The 21,920-nt window shown below is 41.0% G+C and overlaps 2 pseudogenes; both read left to right on the forward strand.

Annotated features, from left to right (window-relative positions):
• Positions 1–4,401: 4,401 nt before the first annotated feature.
• Positions 4,402–5,596, forward strand: LOC145395170 (uncharacterized; annotated as a pseudogene).
• Positions 5,597–6,517: 921 nt separating this feature from the next.
• On the forward strand, positions 6,518–8,385 carry LOC145395244 (uncharacterized; annotated as a pseudogene).
• The last annotated feature ends 13,535 nt before the right edge of the window (positions 8,386–21,920 follow it).

A 21,920-nucleotide genomic window follows, 5' to 3' on the forward strand; every position in this document is an offset into this window, starting at 1 on the left:
GGAACACGACAGACTGGACTGAAGTGGCGCTGAAAGCTTAGTTCATCAATTCGGTGATATATGTAATTTTATTCTTGCTGTCTCCTGATTAATTTATTCCCATGTAGGAAAAAGTTTTCAAAATGAAGGGTTAAATATAGCCTAAATTAACCCTACCAACTCAAGTAAAACTAGCCGATGTTGGAGTGAAAGCCAGCTACATGTCATTCTGTGTTCCATTCAAAAATCAATGGAAGAACCACTTGGAATAACTATTGTTATGAAGGGAGAATTACCAGTTTGGTAGTCTCGTACATTCGAGACGTTTCTGGTACCGTAAGTTCGGTACGAGTCAGTGTTGCCAGTTAGCTTGCTGTTTGTGAGCATAGTTATTTCGTAAGTTAAACATTTATTTTTATACTCTTTCTTTATAATGTTTTATTTATGTAATTGCTTGTTAAATTATGTAATTTAAGTTCGTATTTTTAATGATTTAGAGTGTTATGTAATGTAGGAAAACTCTAGCATGTTATGATGTCTCGTAGTTGGTAACTGTTGTTGCTGGGGGCTGATGCAAGACAGTATGCCCTGGAATGTTGGAGAAGTAGACGGTTCTAGAACAATGTAAGTTTATATAACGATGGGGAAGAGCTTAGTCAGTTAGTCAGTCAGTTTGGAGTTTAGTCGGGTTTCAGGTCAGTTTGTGTGAAGTGCAGTCGGTTTTGGTGCAGTGTCAGTGAAGGGTGTATATTTTTGGTACTTGTGAAAACAGTGGCAAACAGTGACGGGTTATTGAAGTTTGTATATCAGTGGAACTTGAGAAGACAGTGAAGTGTATTAAGTGTAATTACTGTCAGTGAAGATTATTTTCAGTACTTGTTTGGTTTAATCACGCTTGTTCTAATGCTGTCCGCAACAAGGAGAAGGCCTACAAAAGGTACCGAAGCCAACCCACCCCTGAATCACATAATCTTTACGTTTCTGCCCGGAATCGTGCTAAGTCTGTTCTTCGCTCTACTAAAAATAATTTCATCCATACTAAATGCTCTCAACTCTCCAACTCGAATTCTTCCCGCTCCTTCTGGCACCTTGCCAAAAATCTTTCTAACAACTTTACCTCATCATCCTTCCCTCCTCTTTTCTACTCTGATGGTTCTGTAGCTATTTCTTCTACTGATAAAGCAGATCTCTTCGCACAGACTTTCTCCTCCAATTCCACCTTAGACGATTCCGGTGCTGTTCCTCCATCACTTCCCCCCTCTGACTTCCTCATGGCTGACATTAAAATTTCTTCAGTTGATGTATTTTCTGCCATTACTGGCCTCAGTACTAACAAGGCATATGGGCCTGATGGGGTCCCTCCTGTTGTTCTCAAAAACTGTGCTTCTGTGCTTACACCCTGCCTAGGCAAACTATTTCGCCTTTGTCTGTCAACTTGTACCTTTCCTTCTTGCTGGAAGTTTGCTCTCATTCAGCCAGTCCCAAAGAAGGGTGTCCACTCCCAGCCCTCCAACTATCGTCCAATTGCTTTAACGTCCTGTATTTCAAAAGTTTTCGAGTCAATTCTTAGTGGAAAAATTTTAAGGCATCTTTCCTATCACAACCTTCTTTCCGATCGTCAGTGTGGGTTCCGTCAGGGGCGCTCCACTGGCGATCTTCTCACCTACCTTTCAGACTCCTGGTCATCCTCCTTTCGGGACTTTGGCGAAGGCTTTGCCATTGCACTTGACATCTCAGGGGCTTTCGATCGAGTCTGGCATAAATCTTTAATTTCCAAACTGCCCTCCTACGGTTTCTATCCTTCTATCTGTGCCTTCATCGCTAGCTTCCTTTCTGGTCGTTCTATAGCTGCTGTCGTAGACGGCCATCGTTCTTCTCCTAGATCTGTTAACAGTGGTGTTCCTCAGGGCTCTGTCCTATCACCAACTCTCTTCCTTTTATTCATCAATGATCTTCTGAGCTGTACATCTAACCCTATCCACTCATGCGCTGGTGACTCCACCCTTCGCCTTTCCATTCGGTTCCCGCAACGCCCATCTCAGCGGTTGCTTCAAGAAACAAGGGATGAGGCTATGGCACACCTAATGTCTGACTTGGCTCATATCTCTGACTGGGGTAAAAATAATATGGTTGTCTTTAATGCATCTAAGACTCAGTTCTTACACCTATCAACCCGACAAAATCTTCCACAGGTGTACCCACTAATGTTTAATAATATTCAGATTAATCCTGCATCATCCTTGAACATGCTTGGGGTTTCATTTGCTCGGGACTTATCTTGGAAAGATCATATTGCATCTCTTGTGAAATCTGCTTCCAAGAGATTGGGTGTGCTAAGCCGACTCCGCTCTTTCTTTACACCTGCACAGTTGTTGACTCTATACAGGGGTTTTGTCCGCCCCTGTGTGGAGTGCAACTCTCATGTGTGGGGAGGCTCCCCACATACAGCTCTTCTCAATAGGGTGGAGTCAAAGGCTTTTCGTCTCATTAACTCTCCTCCTCTTACTGACTCCCTTCAACCTCTGTCTCTTCGCCGCACTGTTGCATCTTTATCTCTTTTCTATCGCTACTTTAATGGTCACTGCTCCTCTGAACTGTCTGCTTGCATTCCTCCACCTCTACGACAGGCGCGTAGCACCCGTCTGGCAGCAAACTCTCATCCCTTTTCTGTTCAACTCTCTAATGCAAGAGTTAACCGTTACTCCCAGTCTTTCATTTATGCAACAGGTCAGCTCTGGAACTGTCTCCCTCTGTCTGTATTTCCTTCTGCCTATGATCTCCAGTCTTTCAAACGTAGTGTGTCCAGGCATCTCAAAATGATCGGATCTTGAATTTGGCTCTCTATTGTATTTTGTTTTTCTCTTGGAGGGAACTGTTACTGCGGGCTCATGCCTTTGGTTCCTTCTTCCTTGCATAAAAAAAAAAAAAAAAAAAAGTGAAGTGTTAGCAAGCATTAAGTGTACTAACTGTGAAGTGTTGTTAAACATTAAGTGTAATTGCAATTTATAAAGTGTATAGCTCCAGCGCTTGTGAGAACAGTGAAGTTGAAAAGCATTAAGTGGAATTATTTGGAAAATAAAGACAGTGAACTTTAAGGAGCCAGTGTTTATTTTCGCCTCCGCTGATCTTGTGTACTGCACACCTAAAGGCTGACCATAAGAAGAACAACTCACAGGGCAACGTCCTTCCTATAATGTACTACTGCTGTTGGAGCCTGTGGCAGTGTGGGGACTAGGACGTAACACTATACTGAGTAGAACAAACGCGTGCTGTTGAATGAGATGAAAAATAATTAGAATGTGGGCGGCGACTTGTTCAGCACGCCCTTACTGGTATCGGGGTAGAGGTTTCGTTGGATTAAGCTAGTCTAGGTTAGATCAGGTCAGGTGTGGTTAGGTCAGATTCAGTCAGGATAAGTTAAGTTCGATTCATTTGCATTGCGCTTGGATATATTATGGTGCGTTACGTTATCAGGTTCTAATATACCTTATTCGGTTTGTTCAGGTTAGCAAAGGCTATGATATGCTAAGTTAGGATCGATTCGGTTAAGTTACGTTGGGGGCCAAGTTAGGGTCTGTTCGGTTTAGTTACGTTGGGTTAGACTGGATTGACATTTAAGTTGTCAAGTCAGGTCAGGCCAGATCAGTCTTGATCAGAACAGGTCAAGTTGGGCTATTAGATGAAGCTTGATTAGGTTAGATAGAACATGATGTTATTCGGTTACGTTAAGTTGGGTGCGATTAGCTTTCATTAACTTATTTTGCGTGAAATTTGTTGATGTAAGGAGAGGGAAAGTTTCCTCTGAGTAGATAAGATTAGTCGATAATATACTTTGCTATTTCAGTATGTTACAGTATACTGCAGTTTATTAGTTCAGTATGACACATTCAGTTGGAGTTCGTTATTTCGTGATGCGTTGTAAGGTGCCACTTCAAAGCTTGATCAACAAGAAAGAGAGAGAGAATTATACATGCATACATACACACATTCAGAGAGAGAGAGAGGGAGAGAATTTTACTTCAGCAAATCACTTCTCTGCTAGAATCCGCTTTCCCATGAGATACACCACGCTGCCTCACACCACCAGTTGCTGTGTTGTTTTCACACCGACCACATGCATACTCCGACTTGGGAATCAAGATTTGGCTGCCTTCTTCCCGTTATCCATTTAGGAGCGGAAAGGCTTTGCCACAGCCTGTTATCCGTTTAGGAGCAGATTGCCTCGTCACCCGTGATCCGTGTAGGAGCGGGTAAGTGCCCATTTTGGTGCACTTGGGAGAGTTTACGACTCTCAGACTGAGCCGGCTGTACCACCATTGCCAACCTGCCGCCGCCATGTCTGACGTCCCGGAAGGATCTCTCGGCAAACAGTTATCAGGCACAGAGGACAAGTCCAGCCATGGAAGGCATGGGAGTAAGGGTTCATCGCATAGAAAGGATTTGTCCAGGTCCAGGAGCCGCTCTTCCCAACAGGAATGTTCTAGACGGGTACATAAGCATACCCGGGGTCACGGCTCAGATAGTGAAGGTGAGTGTGATCCTCCACCCACTCATCCTTTAACCTCTACTTCACGGGATGAGGTTAATTCTCCACCCTGGGCCATGGTGATGGAAGCTTTGGCTGAGTTACGGAGTGATATGAAGAAATTGAAGGAGGAGAGAAGCTTGGCTACAGGCGGCGCCATTAACGTCAGCACTGACCGTGACTCTGGGAAGAATGCTAACAGCCAACCCACAGAGGTGATTGATTCTGACTCAATCACTGGTTTTTCCGGTTTTCAATCGGTTCAGCGTCATGATTCTAGTGGTGACAGTGACACTCAGGGTGAAGGGTTCACTGGTAGTGTCTTCCTGCAGTGCGCCAAGACTTACGGTCCTGTTGAAGATGTATCTGTTGAGGTTGACAAGCATGTTGCCGACATGGTGAATCAAGTGTTCGATTACGGCATGTGGGAGGAGGAGTGCAAAGAAATTTTGGTTGACGACATTACCAAGAGACTGAGCAACGGTCATGCTCTAGCCACGGTTGAATGTAACACACAAATTTTGGATGCGCTGAAAACCGATGCCAAAAAGGCTGATTTTCGTATGAAAGAAGTTAATAAGGACATTATAAAAGCTGCCACAATAATCACCAAGTCACTCACGGTGCTGGACAAAGTCGCCCAAGAAGGACAACCAGATGTGGCCCATGAAGTCGGCACTTAATGGTGCGCTAGCATTACTGGGAAATGCTAACCACAAGAGCAACTTGTCGCGCCGGTTCATCATTAAGCGCGAGATCAATCAGAAATATGCTCACTTATGCTCAGATAAGGTGCCAATGACTAGGCTCTTGTTCGGTGATGATGTTTCTCAATTTGCCAAGCACATCGAGAGTCGGAGAAATTGAAAAACAAGAGCACACCGAAGAAACCGTTTCAAACATGGAAATTCGGTGCAGGAAAAGTCAGAGGCTCCTCTGCAAAAACCCCCTACAGAGGATTTTCGTCCAGGTTCCACCCCTATGGACAGCGGACATATGGACACAGGAGTGACCACTGGCAATCCTTCTCACGGCAGTGTTCGGAGGCAAAAAAACTCCAGAGGGCGGGGACAAAGCAATCCCCGGCAATAACTGAGGTGAGTCATAAATTTGAAGCTGGCAGGCTTCAATATTTTGTGCATGAGTGGCATAAAATAACCAATGATCCTCATATTTTGGATATTGTTGCACATTGCCATCTTGACATTAATGTCAATGATATCAGTCACTTATTTTCTGAAGGAACTGAATATGTTTTTAGTGAGGAGGAAAAGGTCATTATTTGTCAAGAAATTGAAAAGCTGTTAGATCTTAAAGTTATCAAGGAAACACACAGACAAGAAGAACAAATAATATCCCCAGTTTTTCTGCGGGGGAAAAAGGATGGAGGTTTTAGAATGATCTTTAACCTGGAAAAACTAAACAAGCACATTAATTATAAAACATTTCAAAATGGAAAACTTCGAACAGGCAATTCGGCTTATTAACAAAGGTGATTACATGGCCTCAGTCGATCTTAGGCATGCATACTATTCTGTCAATATAGCTGAAGAGCAACAAAAATTTCTTTGCTTTAAATGGCAAAGGAAAATCTATCAGTTCATCTGTCTTCCTAATGGGGTTGCAGAAGGGCCATGTCTATTCACCAAACTAATGAAACCCATTTTTGCTACACTGAGAGAGATGGGACATACCATCACCAGTTTCACTGACGACACACTTATATCACACAGCTCATTGGAAGGATGCTATGAGAGCATACATTCAACAGTAGAGATTCTAAGGAAAATGGGATTTTGTATTAATGCTGACAAATCTGTCCTAGTACCTACAAAACGTTTGGAATATTTGGGGAACGTCATTGATTCAGAGACATTGACAGTTACATTACCTGAACGGAGGAAAGAGAAAATAGTTCAAAGCTGCAAACAATTATTTCATAGTAATAGAGACAAAATCAGGAAAGTGGCCAAAGTAATTGGGCTTTTGGTCGCTGCAATTCCAGCAGTAGAAATGGGGAAACTGCATTATAGAAAGTTGGAAACTGCTAACATTTCAGCACTGGAGAAAGCAAAAGGTAACTTTGACAAATGGATGGCTATCACATATGACATGAAACCAGATCTAATTTGGTGGATAAATCTCATGGGCAAGACAGAAAATTTTTAGGACGGGTACGGAAATAGACCTGTACGCTGATGCATCAAATTTAGGTTGGAGTGGTTACCTAAATCATCAACAAATTAATGGAAGATGGTCAATAAAAGAAAAAGAATTGCACATCAGTTCTAAAGAACTCAAAGCCATCTTACTGGCAGTGAAATCGTTTGCACATCAGATCAGAGGGAAACACATTAAGGTATTTTGTGATAACACGACAGCGGTAAACTATGTCAATGAAGTGGGTGGCACAAAATCCGCAACATATAATGACATCTGCCTCGAAATTTGGGAATGGTGTGCAAAAAATGATGCCTGGATTACATGCTCTCATATACCAGGTAAAGTTAATCTCATGGCAGATGCTGCATCTCGAAAGTTTAATGACAGACATGAATGGAAATTGAACGAGGACATATTTAGGGAACTTTGCGAAATCTTTGGAGTCCCAAGCATTGGTCTATTTACATCCAGACTAAATAAACAGGTACCTCGTTTTTGTTCTTGGAAACCCGACCCAGAAGCCGAACACTTTGATGCCTTCTCAATAAGTTGGTCACAGTTTGACCTAATCTACATATTTCCCCCTTTTGCTCTGATTGCCAAGTGCCTTCAGAAAATGCGAGCAGAGATGGCAAGGGAGTGGTTGATTGTGCCACTGTGGACGTCCCAACCATGGATGGGGACCCTACTCAGAATACTCATCAAAGAACCACGGCTAATAATGAGAAGGAAGAATGTATTGCAACAGCCGTCAGCAGCAGAGAACGAGGCATATCTGCAGGGGTACATACATTATCATGGCCTCCTGGAGACCAGGAACTGAGAAACAGTATCGACCACATGTCAATATGAGGATACAATTTTGTGATAGACGGCACATCAATCCCCTTAATCCCGCTGTAACGGATATTGTAAATTTCCTGTCCGACACTTTCCACAGAGGTGTGGGCTATGACTCTGTAAACACGGCGAGGGGAGCTCTCTCCTCACTAGGGATAGTTGTGGATGGTTGCAGAGCAGGAAACCACCCTCTTGTCAACAGGCTCTTGAGAGGGGTATTCAACTTGAGACCGTCAAAACCCAGGTATGCAGAGACCTGAGACGTCCAGCTGGTGCTCCAGAAACTGAGAACTATGGAACCGTTGTGCAGTCTTCCCCTAAAAGAACTAACACTAAAATTAGTGATGCTAATAGCACTCACGCAAGCAGCCAGGGTGCAAACATTACATTTGTTAATGCTAAAAAACATTAGAATTGGCAAGGATTCTGTTTGTGTTTGGTTAGGGGGCAACATTAAACAATGTAGGCCAAAATTAAATGTGCAGTTTGTGGACTTTAAAGCTTACGCTAAAGATAGAAGACTATGTATCTATGAAACATTGAAAATGTACATTGAAAAGACTGAACACTTAAGAAATGATGTGGATCAAGAGAACGGGAACTTACTCATTAGTGTTATAAAGTCACACAAAAATGTAACAAAAGACACTATTGCGAGATGGATTAGGATAATACTTAATATGTCAGGAGTGGACACAGGGAAGTACTCAGCTGGCAGTGTTCGGCCAGCTGCAGCTTCAAAGGCCAAGACCATGGCTGTGCCGATAACATACATCATGGCAAAGGCTGGGTGGTCAGGGGAGACCACCTTTGCCAAGCATTATGACAAGGAGATAGTTCAGGAGTTTGACACATTCCAAGAAGTTGTACTAGAATAGTGAGTAGGTATTTATTGTGATAAGCAAGTCATCATTCTTTTGGCAAGCTACTAAAATGTGTAAATTTCTTATAATACAGCGGTTTTTGGCTCATGGTTGTTTTATTTCACCAAATCCACACTTATATAACTTCAAAATGTCAAAGTACGACACCCACTGGCTTCAAAACCTCATGAGAAAGCGGATTCTAGCAGAGAAGTGATTTGCTGAAGTAAAATTGATGAAGTACATGAGACTTACCGCAGGTCAGTTGAAATGTGCTTCGAATTTTATGAAGCAAATCACCTCTGCTAGAAGGGAGCTTTCACATGCCCTCCACCCCCTACGCTATGCAGCGGCACATGGATAAAACAGTGTAAACGGTAGGAAATGATAAACTCCTTGTCATGTGGGTGATCGTACACTTTAAAGTCTGGTGGTGTGAGGCAGCGCGGTGTATCTCATGTGAAAGCTCTCTTCTAGCAGAGGTGATTTGCTTCATAAAATTCGAAGCACATTTCAACTGACCTGCGGTAAGTCTTATGTACTTCATCAATTATACATACATACATACATACACACACATTCATAGAGAGAGAGAGAGAGAGAGAGAGAGAGAGAGAGAGAGAGAGAGAGATTATACATACATACATACACACACATTCATAAAGAGAGAGAGAGAGAGAGAGAGAGAGAGAGAGAGAGAGATTATACATACATACACACACATTCAGAGAGAGAGAGAGAGAGAGAGAGAGAAAGAGAGAGATATATTGTACATACATACATACATACACACACATTCAAAGAGAGAGAGAGAGAGAGAGAGAGACCACAAAGAAGTATCATAATAGAAGTCCTCTTCGTCTACAGCATAACAGCGTAAGTGGTTATCGCATATACGGCTGCCACATATGACATATTATGTCTTACATCCTTTTCCTTTCAGTTCGATGACGCAGTTTTTTTCTTTTACTATCTTCTGCTGATTTTTACTGAGATTGTGAGGGAAGTTTTGAACTAGACAGGGTAAACAGAGCTAGTTACCGCTTCATTGCAATAACCTTCACCAGAGTTTAATAAAGCGAATGCATACAGGGAGAGTGAACTAAATCACACACACCCACACCCACACCCACACACACACCCACACCCACACACACACCCACACCCACACATGCCAAACTGAACGACTTGGCTCTTTCATTGCTGTTGATGCAGTGGTTATTATAACCAGGCAAACAAGGAAAAGTTTTGTTCATACGTGCGAAATCTTAGCAGTCAAACGCTTGAAAAAGTATCTTCAGTAACTTATTTTCTGCTGTTGGTACACCTAGGAACTATGTTCAAGCTAACACTGGACGATTTTATTCAGTCATGGGATGGTCTATCAGTTAAAGGTTAAATATTATTAGGCTGCTGTGTATAATATGTATATTCTTTTACATTTCTTAAATAATTTAACTGAAACTTTCTCTCACAGATGCAAGGTTCTCAACAGTTGTATGTCAACAAAACAAGACTCTATGCCTGATCCATACACAGTATTAAGCTCATAAAGGACCTTTCATGCTGCAAGGGTCAATCATCCATGCTCTGCACTGAGAAACAAGGTATTCCATACATTCCGCATCCCAGTTCCCGTGTGTTGCGGGGACGGCACGGGAAGAAATTACTTGTAACTACCTTGCATCATTTTGACCTTTCCATAACTTTTCGTGCTTTCCAGTGGCTTTTTTTTTTTTTTTTTTTTTCATAAATTGCATGATTAATAATCTCATGATGAATCCAAAACATCTTAAACCCCTCACCAAAGTAGCCTGAGCTGTTACCCGCTACACACAAAACTGGGGACCGAAGTAAACGGACTACCCTAAATACAGTATACCTAAGTCTACTAATAACAAGTCGGATCACTTCCATCTAAAACGGGTCCAAGCTGGCGCAGGAGGCGGAGCATCGGAGTGACGTCAGCTTGCACGAAACCGAAGCAGGGTTGCCAGACGTACGATAATTATCGTACATGTACGATTATTTACCCCTCTGTACGATGTACGTAGTGTTCCTCATTATCGTACAGTTTGTACAATAATTTTCTGCATTTTGTACGATTTGTATGATAATTTTCGATGTTTATTAAATAGTTGTATAGAATATTGTAAGAGTTGAAAAAACAGTAATTGTCACTTAGTTTCATAAAGTGTCTGGAAAAATAAACAGTGGGACTGGGAGGTTTCATATTACCGTTAGAGAGACGAGAAATTCACGCGTTCAGAACCTGTGAAACACACATCGCGGACTCGTGGGTCTGGGCAGGGTTACTTTGGTTTGGCCGCGAGAGGCTGGCAGTCCCGTGCGGGGTACTGTAGTGGGTGATACTGGGTGGCTTAGGTGCGCTCAGTCACTTGGTGTGGACTGTGGTGGAGTAGGCCTAAGTAGATCAGATGAACCCTCATTCAGTATGGACTCATCTTCAGGATCCAAAAAGAGAAAGGTGAGCTATTTGTGATGCTTTCTTAACCTATGCATCTTACAGGCAATTAGTTACAGAATAATTGAATAACTTTACTTCTGTTTCCGTGTAGTTAATGAGAAGAGGCAACTAAGCAAGATTATGAGTATGTTGTAATATCCACTGCCAAATGTTATATGAGACAGAAATGTTAAATATCATAGTGGCTATTTAAGATTATTAAAGTGAGTGATAACTTAGAGTGTTAATGTAAAAGAGGCAAATGATATTATGTGTAGCATCGTGAGTTCAAGCAGTGAAATATGTCATATGTGTTTAATACTCTACGCAGGCACCTGCTGGCCTTTCTAGACAGGCAGAGGCATCTACTTCAGGCTCTCAGTCTCGTCGTCAGCAACGATATCGGAAGGAATGGGAAATAGACCCTGCTTTCAAGCCGTGGCTACAGGAAACACCTGACCAGTATAAAGCTAGGTGTAAAATTTGTAACGTTACTATGACTGCAGAGCTAACAGTGCTAAAAAATCATGCAAAAGGCAAAAAACACTGTTCATATTTCAAGGATACAACGGACAAGCAGGTACCAGTATCAACCTTCTTTAAGAAAACACAAACCACAAAAGATCCAGTGGCTAGGGCAGAAATAAAGCTGGCAGGTGTTCTAGCTGCACATAATGTGCCTTTTAAGGTAATGGATCACTTGTCAGAGGTCTTGAGAGATATTTTCAGTGACTCCAAGATAGCACAGGAATTTGCTATGAAAAGAACTAAAGCAACTGCAGTTGTAACTAATGTCATAGGAAAGTCCTACAAAGAACAACTTGCTCACAAACTAAGAGAAACAAAATTTAGTGTTCTTACGGACGAGTCTACTGACGTTGGTTCCATAAAAACATCTTGTGTTGTAGTAAGATTCTTTGATCATGATACTGAGTGTGTTGAAAGTAAATTCTGGGAGCTGTGTGAAGTTTACAATACAGCCAACCCTGAAAATGTCGGAAAAGGAGCCACTGCTAGCAATATCTATGAGGGAATGATGAAAACATTTGAGAAACATGAAATCCCAGTTACACAAATGATAGGTTTTGGGGCTGATGCGTGTAGTGTAATGATGGGAGCTCACAATTCAGTTGCAAGTCGCTTCCGTAATGAATGCCCTGGTCTTTTTGTAATCAAATGTGTTTGCCATTCTGCTCACCTCTGTGCCAGCCAGGCTTGTAAGACTTTACCTAGAAGGTGTGAGGATTTAGCAAGAGAGGTGTACAATTTCTTTAAGTGTAGTTGCAACCGCCAGAGTGAGTTTGTACAATTTCAGTCTTTCCTTCACTTGAAGCCCCACAAGATGCTACACCCATCACAGACGAGGTGGTTGTCATTGGTTGCTGTTGTTCAGAGGCTCTTGGAACAATGGGAAGCTCTTCGGTTGTTTTTCTCAGACATGTGGTTATCTGAGAAGCTAGTTGCTGCTGAGCTAATTTTCAACTCTCTACATGACCCTTTCATTAAGTTGTACTACTACTTCCTAGATTGGATTTTGCCAAAGTTCACTACTTTTAATAAGTACTTTCAGTCAGATAAGCCAGTGATAACAGTGCTCCATGAAAAAGTAAGTGTTTTTTTTAAGGATATTCTCCTTTCATTCATGGAGAGAGAATATGTAATGAAAACAGAACTTTGTTTGATAGATCCATATAGAAACGATAAGCATCTCAGAGACACAGAAATGTATCTAGGTGTAAAAGTGTTACAGGAACTGCAAGACTCCCGTGTAACAGCAAGAAAATCTGAGTTCCAGGATTTTTTCCAACGCTGTCGCAACTTTATGTCTGTGGCTTGCTGTGAAATTAAAAAGAGGTATGATTTCAGCGACAATGTCATCTCAAAACTTATTTGTCTGACTCCAACTAATGCTCTATCATTGAATTTTAGGAAGTCAGTTCCTTCTTTGTTACCCTTAGTAACTACATTGCCCCTTCTTGTACCTCCAGAAGACAGCTCATTATTGCAAAGACTTGATGATCAATGGCGAATATTGCCACTGGAGTGTGACAACTCAGCCTTGAATACAGAGGACAGTGATAAGTTTTGGGCTGCATTATTAAAAGATAAACCAAACTTAACAGACCTTTCACAGTTTGCACTCTCTGTTCTTAGCCTACCCCATTCGAATGCAGAATGTGAGAGAGTTTTTAGTAAAATTAACCTTTTCAAAACTAAGGTAAGAAATAGGTTGAAGACAGCAACTGTAAATGGGGCACTGCTAGCAACAGAATGTATGAAGTCTACTGGATCATGCTGTAAAAACTTTAACCCAACAAATGATATGTATTCTCTCTTGGCAGCCAAGGAACTATACAGTAACACCTCAGATTCTGACTCTGAGTAATGTTATAAGCCATGGGGTATAGCTTATGTCTAGAATATGAATAGTTATTTTTAATTACACACAAATATGAAAGTTTTTCTTTAAAAAATGTTTCATTTCATTACACTGATGATTAGGCCAATTATATGTGATTTGCTATTGAGGTATGGTATGTGTTATAAAATATGATTATTTGATTTATTTCCAATGAAACACTAATCTGTGAAAGATCATTTATTTGATTTTCTCAATATTAATAAAATTTAGAAATGATGCATAAAGTGTACATTTTATTTATCTCAAGGGATAGATATTAGATCTCAAAATGTACGATAATTTGTACGATATTTCTTTAATAACTACAATAATTTTGTCATGCAAACATTAATTTTGAGGTCCCTGTACGATAATATTGTGTTCAGAATCTGGCAACCCTGAACCGAAGTTCAGTTGATGCCTGACCGTGGCGGTGAGTGGATGTGTGCTGCACTCTGCAGATCATGACACATTTTCAGTCCGAAGTGAGGGAAGGGACTGAAATGTGTGAGGGAAGGTATGGGGGTGTGAGGGAAGGCGTAAGGGTGTGAGGGAAGGCGTAAGGGTGTGAGGGAACCTACTGCTATGTTATACGGTTAAACGAGTCTGCACTTCTTCCCCTTCTTCGTTTTCCCTTATTATAAATGTTTAATTTGAGTCTGCCCTTTTGTACATTTTCTGTTACTTAAGTCAACTGACGTCACACACAAGCCACGCCTCCCTGCGCCCTGAGGGAAAGTGAACCGACTTGATATTAGTAGACTTAGCAGAATACAGTGAACAGAAATGTTTCTTCTTTTTGTTTTGTATACTCTTGCTTTTATATGTAAGTTGAATATAGTCGTTTGGAGCTAGCAAGGATAAAGCACATAAGAGACAGAAACATAATCTCATTTATTTTAGTACTCTCTGGCCATCAAGTCTTCTCATCTCCCAAAATTCGTTTGGAGCTGGGGCTTGCAATAATATGGGCAAAACATATATTATTGCCCTTTCTTCCGTCCACATTTACTAGCATTTTTAATGATATGTATTAATGACATCCAACAGTTCCTCTATTTTTTCTTTTTTTTCTGCCACTTTCGCAGAACATATTTTCATGGTTCATTCTTGCTGGACACAGATTAGGAAAGCTTTGGTAATGAAAAGGATAATGTTGGCTGAATCTAACTACAGCAGTCCGAAAAGTCTCCCCTGAGCTGAGAAACATTTCCAGGAGTAGAAAGAAAATAGGTAAATATGTACATACGTTAATAAAAGAAGTGTCGGGTAAAGAGGTCATTTTCCTGTTGCTATGTAATATTTCCCTGCAAGGAACAGTTTTCCGCATCATTCGCCTAAATAGAAGCGGTGATATCTACTTTAACTTTCATTTGCTTCTTTTCTTATTTTTTTTGCGATGAAACAGTAAAACGTTAATGGAAGAGCTATATCAGTTTTTGCAGAGGAACTCAGAACTGTCTATACTTATATCCACATACTAAAATTATGTTTATTTCAAGGCAAACAGGGTCCATTTAAAAAATGAGTCAGACTGCGTTGAATCTGTTGTACAGCCACGTGCAAAAGTTCATTGGCACTTCTTTTGCGGCTGTAGCGATGGAAGGTGGTATATAATCCTTTTTATGTGACAGCAACATCAGTCATTCAGCAAAGGCATATGAGGAGGAATACTCTTTGACGTCCAGGGGGGAATGAAAAATATGAGTCAGGCAAATTACTAGCGGATAATTGTCGGCGAATATTTCCTCATTGCTGTACCTTTTCAATAAACACGATTTGAGTACGTGGGCATAATTTCTTGCATGGTCTAACTCGGTATAATACTGTTTCATAGTTCTCCAACGCTCTTTCTGCTCAGTTTCATGACGGGTTTTGCTTGCTGAGTGCTCTTCTCTTAACGACTTGCCGTGTTCCCGTCTTGGGAATTTTGGAAAGCTTCACGGTCTGGCTAGCCGTATCATGGCATTATGAAGAACGTCACTACTCTGTCACTAGGATTTTTATAATTTCAATTCCAATAACGTATTTGACTAGACCTTATATACATTATCATCATCAACGAGGTTCAGTCCACCACAAGACAAAGGCCATTCCTGTCATTATCCTGCTCCATCTAGTTGCTGTTTATTTCCGAATTTAATCTCTACAGCTTGTCCTCCGCCTGCCTCTTCTTCTCACTTCATCTCTGGCATGTCACTTATTTACCCTAGTTGTCCATCTGTTATCCGTGCATAGTCAAAGTTAAGTAGCTTATTTAAAACTCTTATTTTTCATAGCTGCCGGTCTCTTCCATGACACACCACCCTCTCATTTCTTTACACTGCCCCTCCACCTTGTTCTCGGGATATGTCTTCTCCACATCACACCTGACTGCTACTGCATTATAACATCACCTCCTCCCATACATCAACATCATACCATTACCACATCATCTATAGCCAACATCTCAACGCTACACCAATACCATACCACACATCATCTCCAGATAATACTTTAACACCCCTCCACCACCACATCACCTCCACACCACACCTCAGCACCACGCCATTACTACATCACCTCCACACCACACCTCAACACATCAACACCATACCACCAACACACGACCTCCACAACGTACCTTAACACCACTCCACCGACACAAGACCTCCACATCACACATCAGGATCATACCATCGCCGCATCATCTCCATACCACCATCGCCAAACACTATATCCACACCTTCACACCACAACACATTTGCAATAAGCTATACTCACTTGCTTCACTTCAGTTCAGTACCACAACACTACTACCAAACCATCCGCACACTCCAACACAGTTCCTAATCGCAACGCTTCCATGCCTCAGAAAACTTAATATATTCAGTTTTTCTCTACTTTGCCTTGGTAGCACACTACATCAGGCCATCACCGCCAAATCCATTTACTCTTCGTGCTACCACCAAACCACATAAATCCCTGCGAAGTACCTCCGTCAACCACAACAGGCCTTCACATATAAAACCACACAGCATTGCTCCACACCATACCCTTCATCAGCACACGAAATATCTCCCCTAATCTTTTATCACCACCACACCACCCCTTCCTCCTCCCTAACACCACAGTCTTCCACACAATACCCTTCAACGCACCCCTTCACCACACGCCACACCACACCACACCCCTATACATCCCAACCTCCACTATATCAAAAAACACACAATCACACCACACACCTTTAGCAGCATCAACCACAGTCATATCCTCTGCCTCTTTGTCCTTTGCTTTCACCATAATATGCACCACCACATATTAATCACTACTTCCTCGAACTTCTCTCACAGCACACACCAAACTAACATAACACATCCTCACCACACCCTCCAGCGGGTCATACCAACACACCTAGACACACAGTGCAGCGCCACACACCACACCTTTACTTTTCCCGCATTACACACCACAACGCCCTACTCACTACCTCCACCACACCGGACACTCCACACCGGACACTCCACACCGCCACACATCACTCATCGATCACCACTCCGTTTTTATCACTCACACGCTTGCACATGGCCGCAATTTCGACCATGACACCAACCATGAGTTTTTGTGTGTCTCTCTAGTATTAATAATTAGGCAGTGGCCTTCGTGACTGGGGTGAGAAAAGGACGGAGACACATGTACACACAAGCCTGAAGAATGAGAAAGCCAGAGCATATTTGAAGTATGGACTCTGGGTATTAGAGTTAGGGCGGTAAAAGGGAAAGTTTATAGTGTGGCGTAGGTAGACTGTTGTGCATCAGGGAACGGACTGTAAGTTTTATGTCCAGAGTCTCACACGCAAAAAGGGGGTAAAAGACCAAGGCACACATTACTAAGATGAAACGTACATAAACAAGAAGGACGTGTACAAACAAGACTGGGACTATATACATAAGACAGACGTGTACAAACAGAATTGAGAAGAATATAAACAAGACTGCGACTTATATCAACAAGACTAAGACACGCATACTGTACACAAGACAGACGTGAACAAACATGAGTTAGATGAGCAGAAACAAAATATAGACGTACAATAAGCCTGAGATGAACAGAAACAAGATTCAGACGTGCAGAAAGAAGATTCAGTTGTGCAGAAAGAAGAATGAGATGTATAGAAAGAAGACTGAGATGTGTACAAACAAGACTGAGAGACGTAGTAACAAGACTGATTAGTGCTGCAGCAAAACTGAGAAGTGCGACAAAAAGACTGAGATACGTAGAAACAAGACTAAGAAGTGCAGCAAAAAGGCTCAGATACATAAAAACAGGCATAAAACTTTTTTGTTAATTAGTAGTTTGGTCTACTATAGCTATGTTGACTGTGCCTGAAACTTCTAGCAAGTATGGAAAATGTCGAAAGAAGCATTAAGATGCCTTACAGTATATTATCTTTTATGTAAGTTTCTCTGTAGATGGTGACTAAATAGTTTATCCACTCTGTCTTTGGATAAGGAATCTCATGTCTGGCAAATATTTAATAAACGTTCGAACAAGGTCTAGATATGTATAAAACGAGCCGGAGACATATGAAAAGATGAATAATGTTTATTTATTCATTTATTTATCATTGTCCTTAGTTAGTACAGTAATTATAAGTTGTTCAATAATGTTCGTGCCTGAGATATCAGTATTCAATCAGGGTTTGGACATGTAGAAACAAGCTTATTGCGCCTTAATAACTTCTTGCATGTCAGTGATGCAAACTATGTGGACATCTATAAAGTGTATATCTGTATTACGTACTTGAGAGTACACAGAAGCATTAGGAAAAATGTAGTGCTGAGAAAGTATCACCTCTTCCTTGGTGATTGGTTTAGCCTACTAAACTCATTAGAATCACCCTGTATGATTTATATCTCTTAAGTTTCGACAGTATTTGCAACAGCAACATAGAAGACGGCAAAAATGTTTAACATGTATTATATTTTGCTAGCACAGAAGTGATATGAAATCCCATAAGCTAGTGCGAATCCCTCCTGACTAAACGGATATTCTAACAAGCTTGAGGCATTATGAAAACGCACACACACACACACACACACACACACACACACACACACACACACACACACACACACACACACACACACACGTGTAGGGACGTGGGTGAGACGTATACGAATCTGAATTCACTATAATTTCGGGTGTAGTTTTGTTTAAGTACAGGTGCCCTGCCTGTGGAATCGATAAATTTTATGCATGTATGAATTTCCATAACGAGCCGACTGTTTAGTGCAATCTTTAAGGTGCTTCGTTCAGTCTAGGAGAGACTAGGGCCACGTTTTCCTGAGGCCTTTTTAAGCCAGTCAAGACCAGTCAAAGTTTTTTGAACCACTTCGATGTCCGACAGAATGGATTTTAGACCGATACCATCCTCATTGTGCTCCTATTGCCTGGAGGATCGAGTGTGCAAAGCCATGATGGAATCAGCTGAGTTATGCAAACGGACAGGGAATGAGATGATAATAAATAAATTTAGCTATGAATATCAACGTTATTACCTTACTGAGTAGCTATTTCTATGTCACATAGAAGAATATATGACAACTAGCCAGTGTGTCACTACTAGAGTCACGATAATGAGTTCTCATAACACCATGAAGTGAAATATATGTGCAGCTTACTTTTTCAACTAAAGTGGAACACTTAATAGCCGGAGACAAAGGATGAAGTACTCGTCCTTAAGGACTTACTACTGGGAAATGGTTGTAAATGCCGTCAGTATCTTATTCCAGTCCATATAGGTCTTTAAAAAATGTTGAATTTGCCTTTAGACATTTTTATCTCATTAATTCAGCCATACCTGATAAACTTTTTCAATTTAGGTTTAAACAAGTATTCATTTCAATTAACATCTACATTCATATCGCCGTCACATATCACTGTTGGCTTTCATTTGTAAGAAACTATCTTTAAAATGATATTTAGCTTTAACTCCTGTCGGCCATCTTTGCCGTATCAGCTGTTCATCTCAGGCATGGGATGCTCCTTGTCCTTATTGACCAGTGCTCCCCAGCATCCTTTGTGCGCAAGACTAGGTAACCCAGGCCTGGCTCTTGGCCAGGACCGCTTAATACCAGTCCTTACCGGTCAAATTTGTCAGAAACTGTCTCGCTGAACTGCCATGGGACTAGTCTCGACAGGTCCCTGAAAGCCTTACGAAATGCTGCTTAATTCGACAGAAGCATTTCAACCAGTCTTCAGTAGTGCCTCCAGTACGAATGGCCTTTCTTACCGAGCTTTACGGTTTGTCTTTTTCGAGTATAATTAGTCATCCAGTCATACTGGGGTACCGTCGGATCGAGTGCCTCGTGAAAAGACTTGGCAGAGTCGCACCTTCCCTATCCCCCTAAACAAAATAAAGTATTATGGTAGGTTAACATTATTTCTAGGCCTAAAGTGGTTAGGAACAGGTTAGTTTAATGTCAAAACACGACTTTTCTGATTTTTTTTTTTTTTTTGGGGGGGAGGGGGATTGATAAGCTGAAATGTTTCATCTGTTTTTGAGCGAAGGTGCGACTTAGCTAAATCACTTGTAGCTGAACTCGTTCGTTCGTTTAAAGATTTCCTGCACCTATAGTGCAGGCTGGGCCAATCATTTAGCCTGGTCAGTGGGGTGTGGGCTGACTTGAATAATAGTAAAGGGGAAGGCGGCCTGGGGATTGCCCAGCACACACACCCTGTCTCCTGGCTGGCTTTGTGGTGTGTGTGAGCTGAACTCGCTCCGATGTTGTTAATATGACTGGATGGCAGTGTACTCGAAGGAAAAAAAAAAAACGCGTCCGTTACAAGGTTTAGATGTCCTGCAGCAGACAATAATATCAACACACATCAGTACAACATTGCCAATCGTATACAGAGTACACTGAAAATTGTGCTGGGCTTTGAATACCGCCTCACTGGGTTTCAAAGGTGTTGCTCATTGTCTTATGTATCACAAGGAAGGATCGATATTTATGTTTGCAGTAACATTTACTTAAATGGAGAAGTAAAAAAATGAGAGAGAAAAATAGAAAATTTCCTAATTTAAAGTTAAAAAGGTAATGAAGGAAGAAAACGAATAAAGACTAGAAAATGTATATAGAGAACTATATAGAAGGAGAAGAAAAAAAAAGAAAAGATTAAAAAAAATGAAAATATATATAAAGAAGAGAGCTATTTAGAAGCAAAAGAAATAAATGAGAGAAAATAAAAAATATATATAAAAGAACAATAGAGAAAAATCTGCATAATGAAATGGTAAAAACCGCAATGAATATGAAAAAAGAAGAGGCCCCCCCCAAAAAAAAAAGAGAGAGAAGGAAAGAGAAAGACGAAAAACTAATGAATACTAATTCGTGCAGATGTTCCGTGAACATTGGATGTCATGTATTGGTATCGTGTCTCGTCACCTATGCAAAGATGTGTGTGTGTGTGTGTGTGTGTGTGTGTGTGTGTGTGTGTGTGTGTGAGAGAGAGAGAGAGAGAGAGAGAGAGAGAGAGAGAGAGAGAGAGAGAAACTTACTACTTCTTTGCCAATCAGTAATAATGACACGGGTTAGAACAGAAGTCGGCAATTAGGTTTAACAAATACCCCATGCATGACAAGAGCTCGCAGCATCGCCTTTACCCCTGAGATCTAGAATAGGGGTACAGTACATTACCAAGGTTTCCGACGAGTGACAGAGTTCTGCTTTTACTTACGGAGTACACGATAGTTATACTGTATAGAAAGTACGATAATTTTTGTGATGCTGTACGTCGATAATCCAAATTTTCATAAGCTAACATCCATGTTTGTTTGGAAGGGAGCTGGCAATGGGGGTCCCATCAGCCTGCCAAAATTTACTGCTCATTTTCCAGACATATGTTCATACTAACCGCATGCTACTGTCTGTGTAGGTCTTACTATCCTCAGAAAACTTGAAATAACCCCCAAATGCGTAATTTACCCCATATTACCGACCTCTGCGTTAAAATCTCGTTTTATCATTGTCCATTTAATCATACCTGAGATTTATGCATCCCTTTATGGCTGACCGCTTGCCATTAAATGACAGAATAAGGTCATGCTACATCGGTACATCATTTCCTTACCATTTCTTCACAACTAGCAATATACGAGTATTTTACCACTCATATCCAACAACAGCTCAACATTCTGTATGAAGAGGTGGCATTTTTTTCTTTCAAGTGGGAGTAAATCATATGTAGTTGGTAACCCCAGATAAATTAAGTGAAGAACCTTATGGGTCATATTCATGATAGCACTGGAGGCTCTGTAGCACTTTTCCCTTGTGATTTATGTTGTATATTACACGTGAACATTCCACTGTGTTATCTTTATATTGTATTAAAATCGCTATAGTTTGATTCAATAATATACAAGAAGATAATGAGGAATAATGTACAAAATTTATGCCTAAGGAAAAGGTGTTATGAAATCTCTGAAGCCACATACTGTAGACCACGGCAGCAGTGTCCTACCAACTGATTTTGCCTATTCCACCTTAGAATGCTTTTGTGTTTGACTGATGAAAAGTATGTCTACAATGGAAAGATACAGTATATTTAACATGCAATATACTGATAACACACTTCACTAAGAGGATGTCTTTTTTAACATCCTTCATATTACCAGACAATTATGTAAGCTACGAGGAG

This window comes from Coenobita brevimanus, chromosome 30, assembly GCF_032717465.1.
Source record: "Coenobita brevimanus isolate Jiangsu-jjx chromosome 30, ASM3271746v2, whole genome shotgun sequence".
NCBI classification, from domain to species: domain Eukaryota; kingdom Metazoa; phylum Arthropoda; class Malacostraca; order Decapoda; family Coenobitidae; genus Coenobita; species Coenobita brevimanus.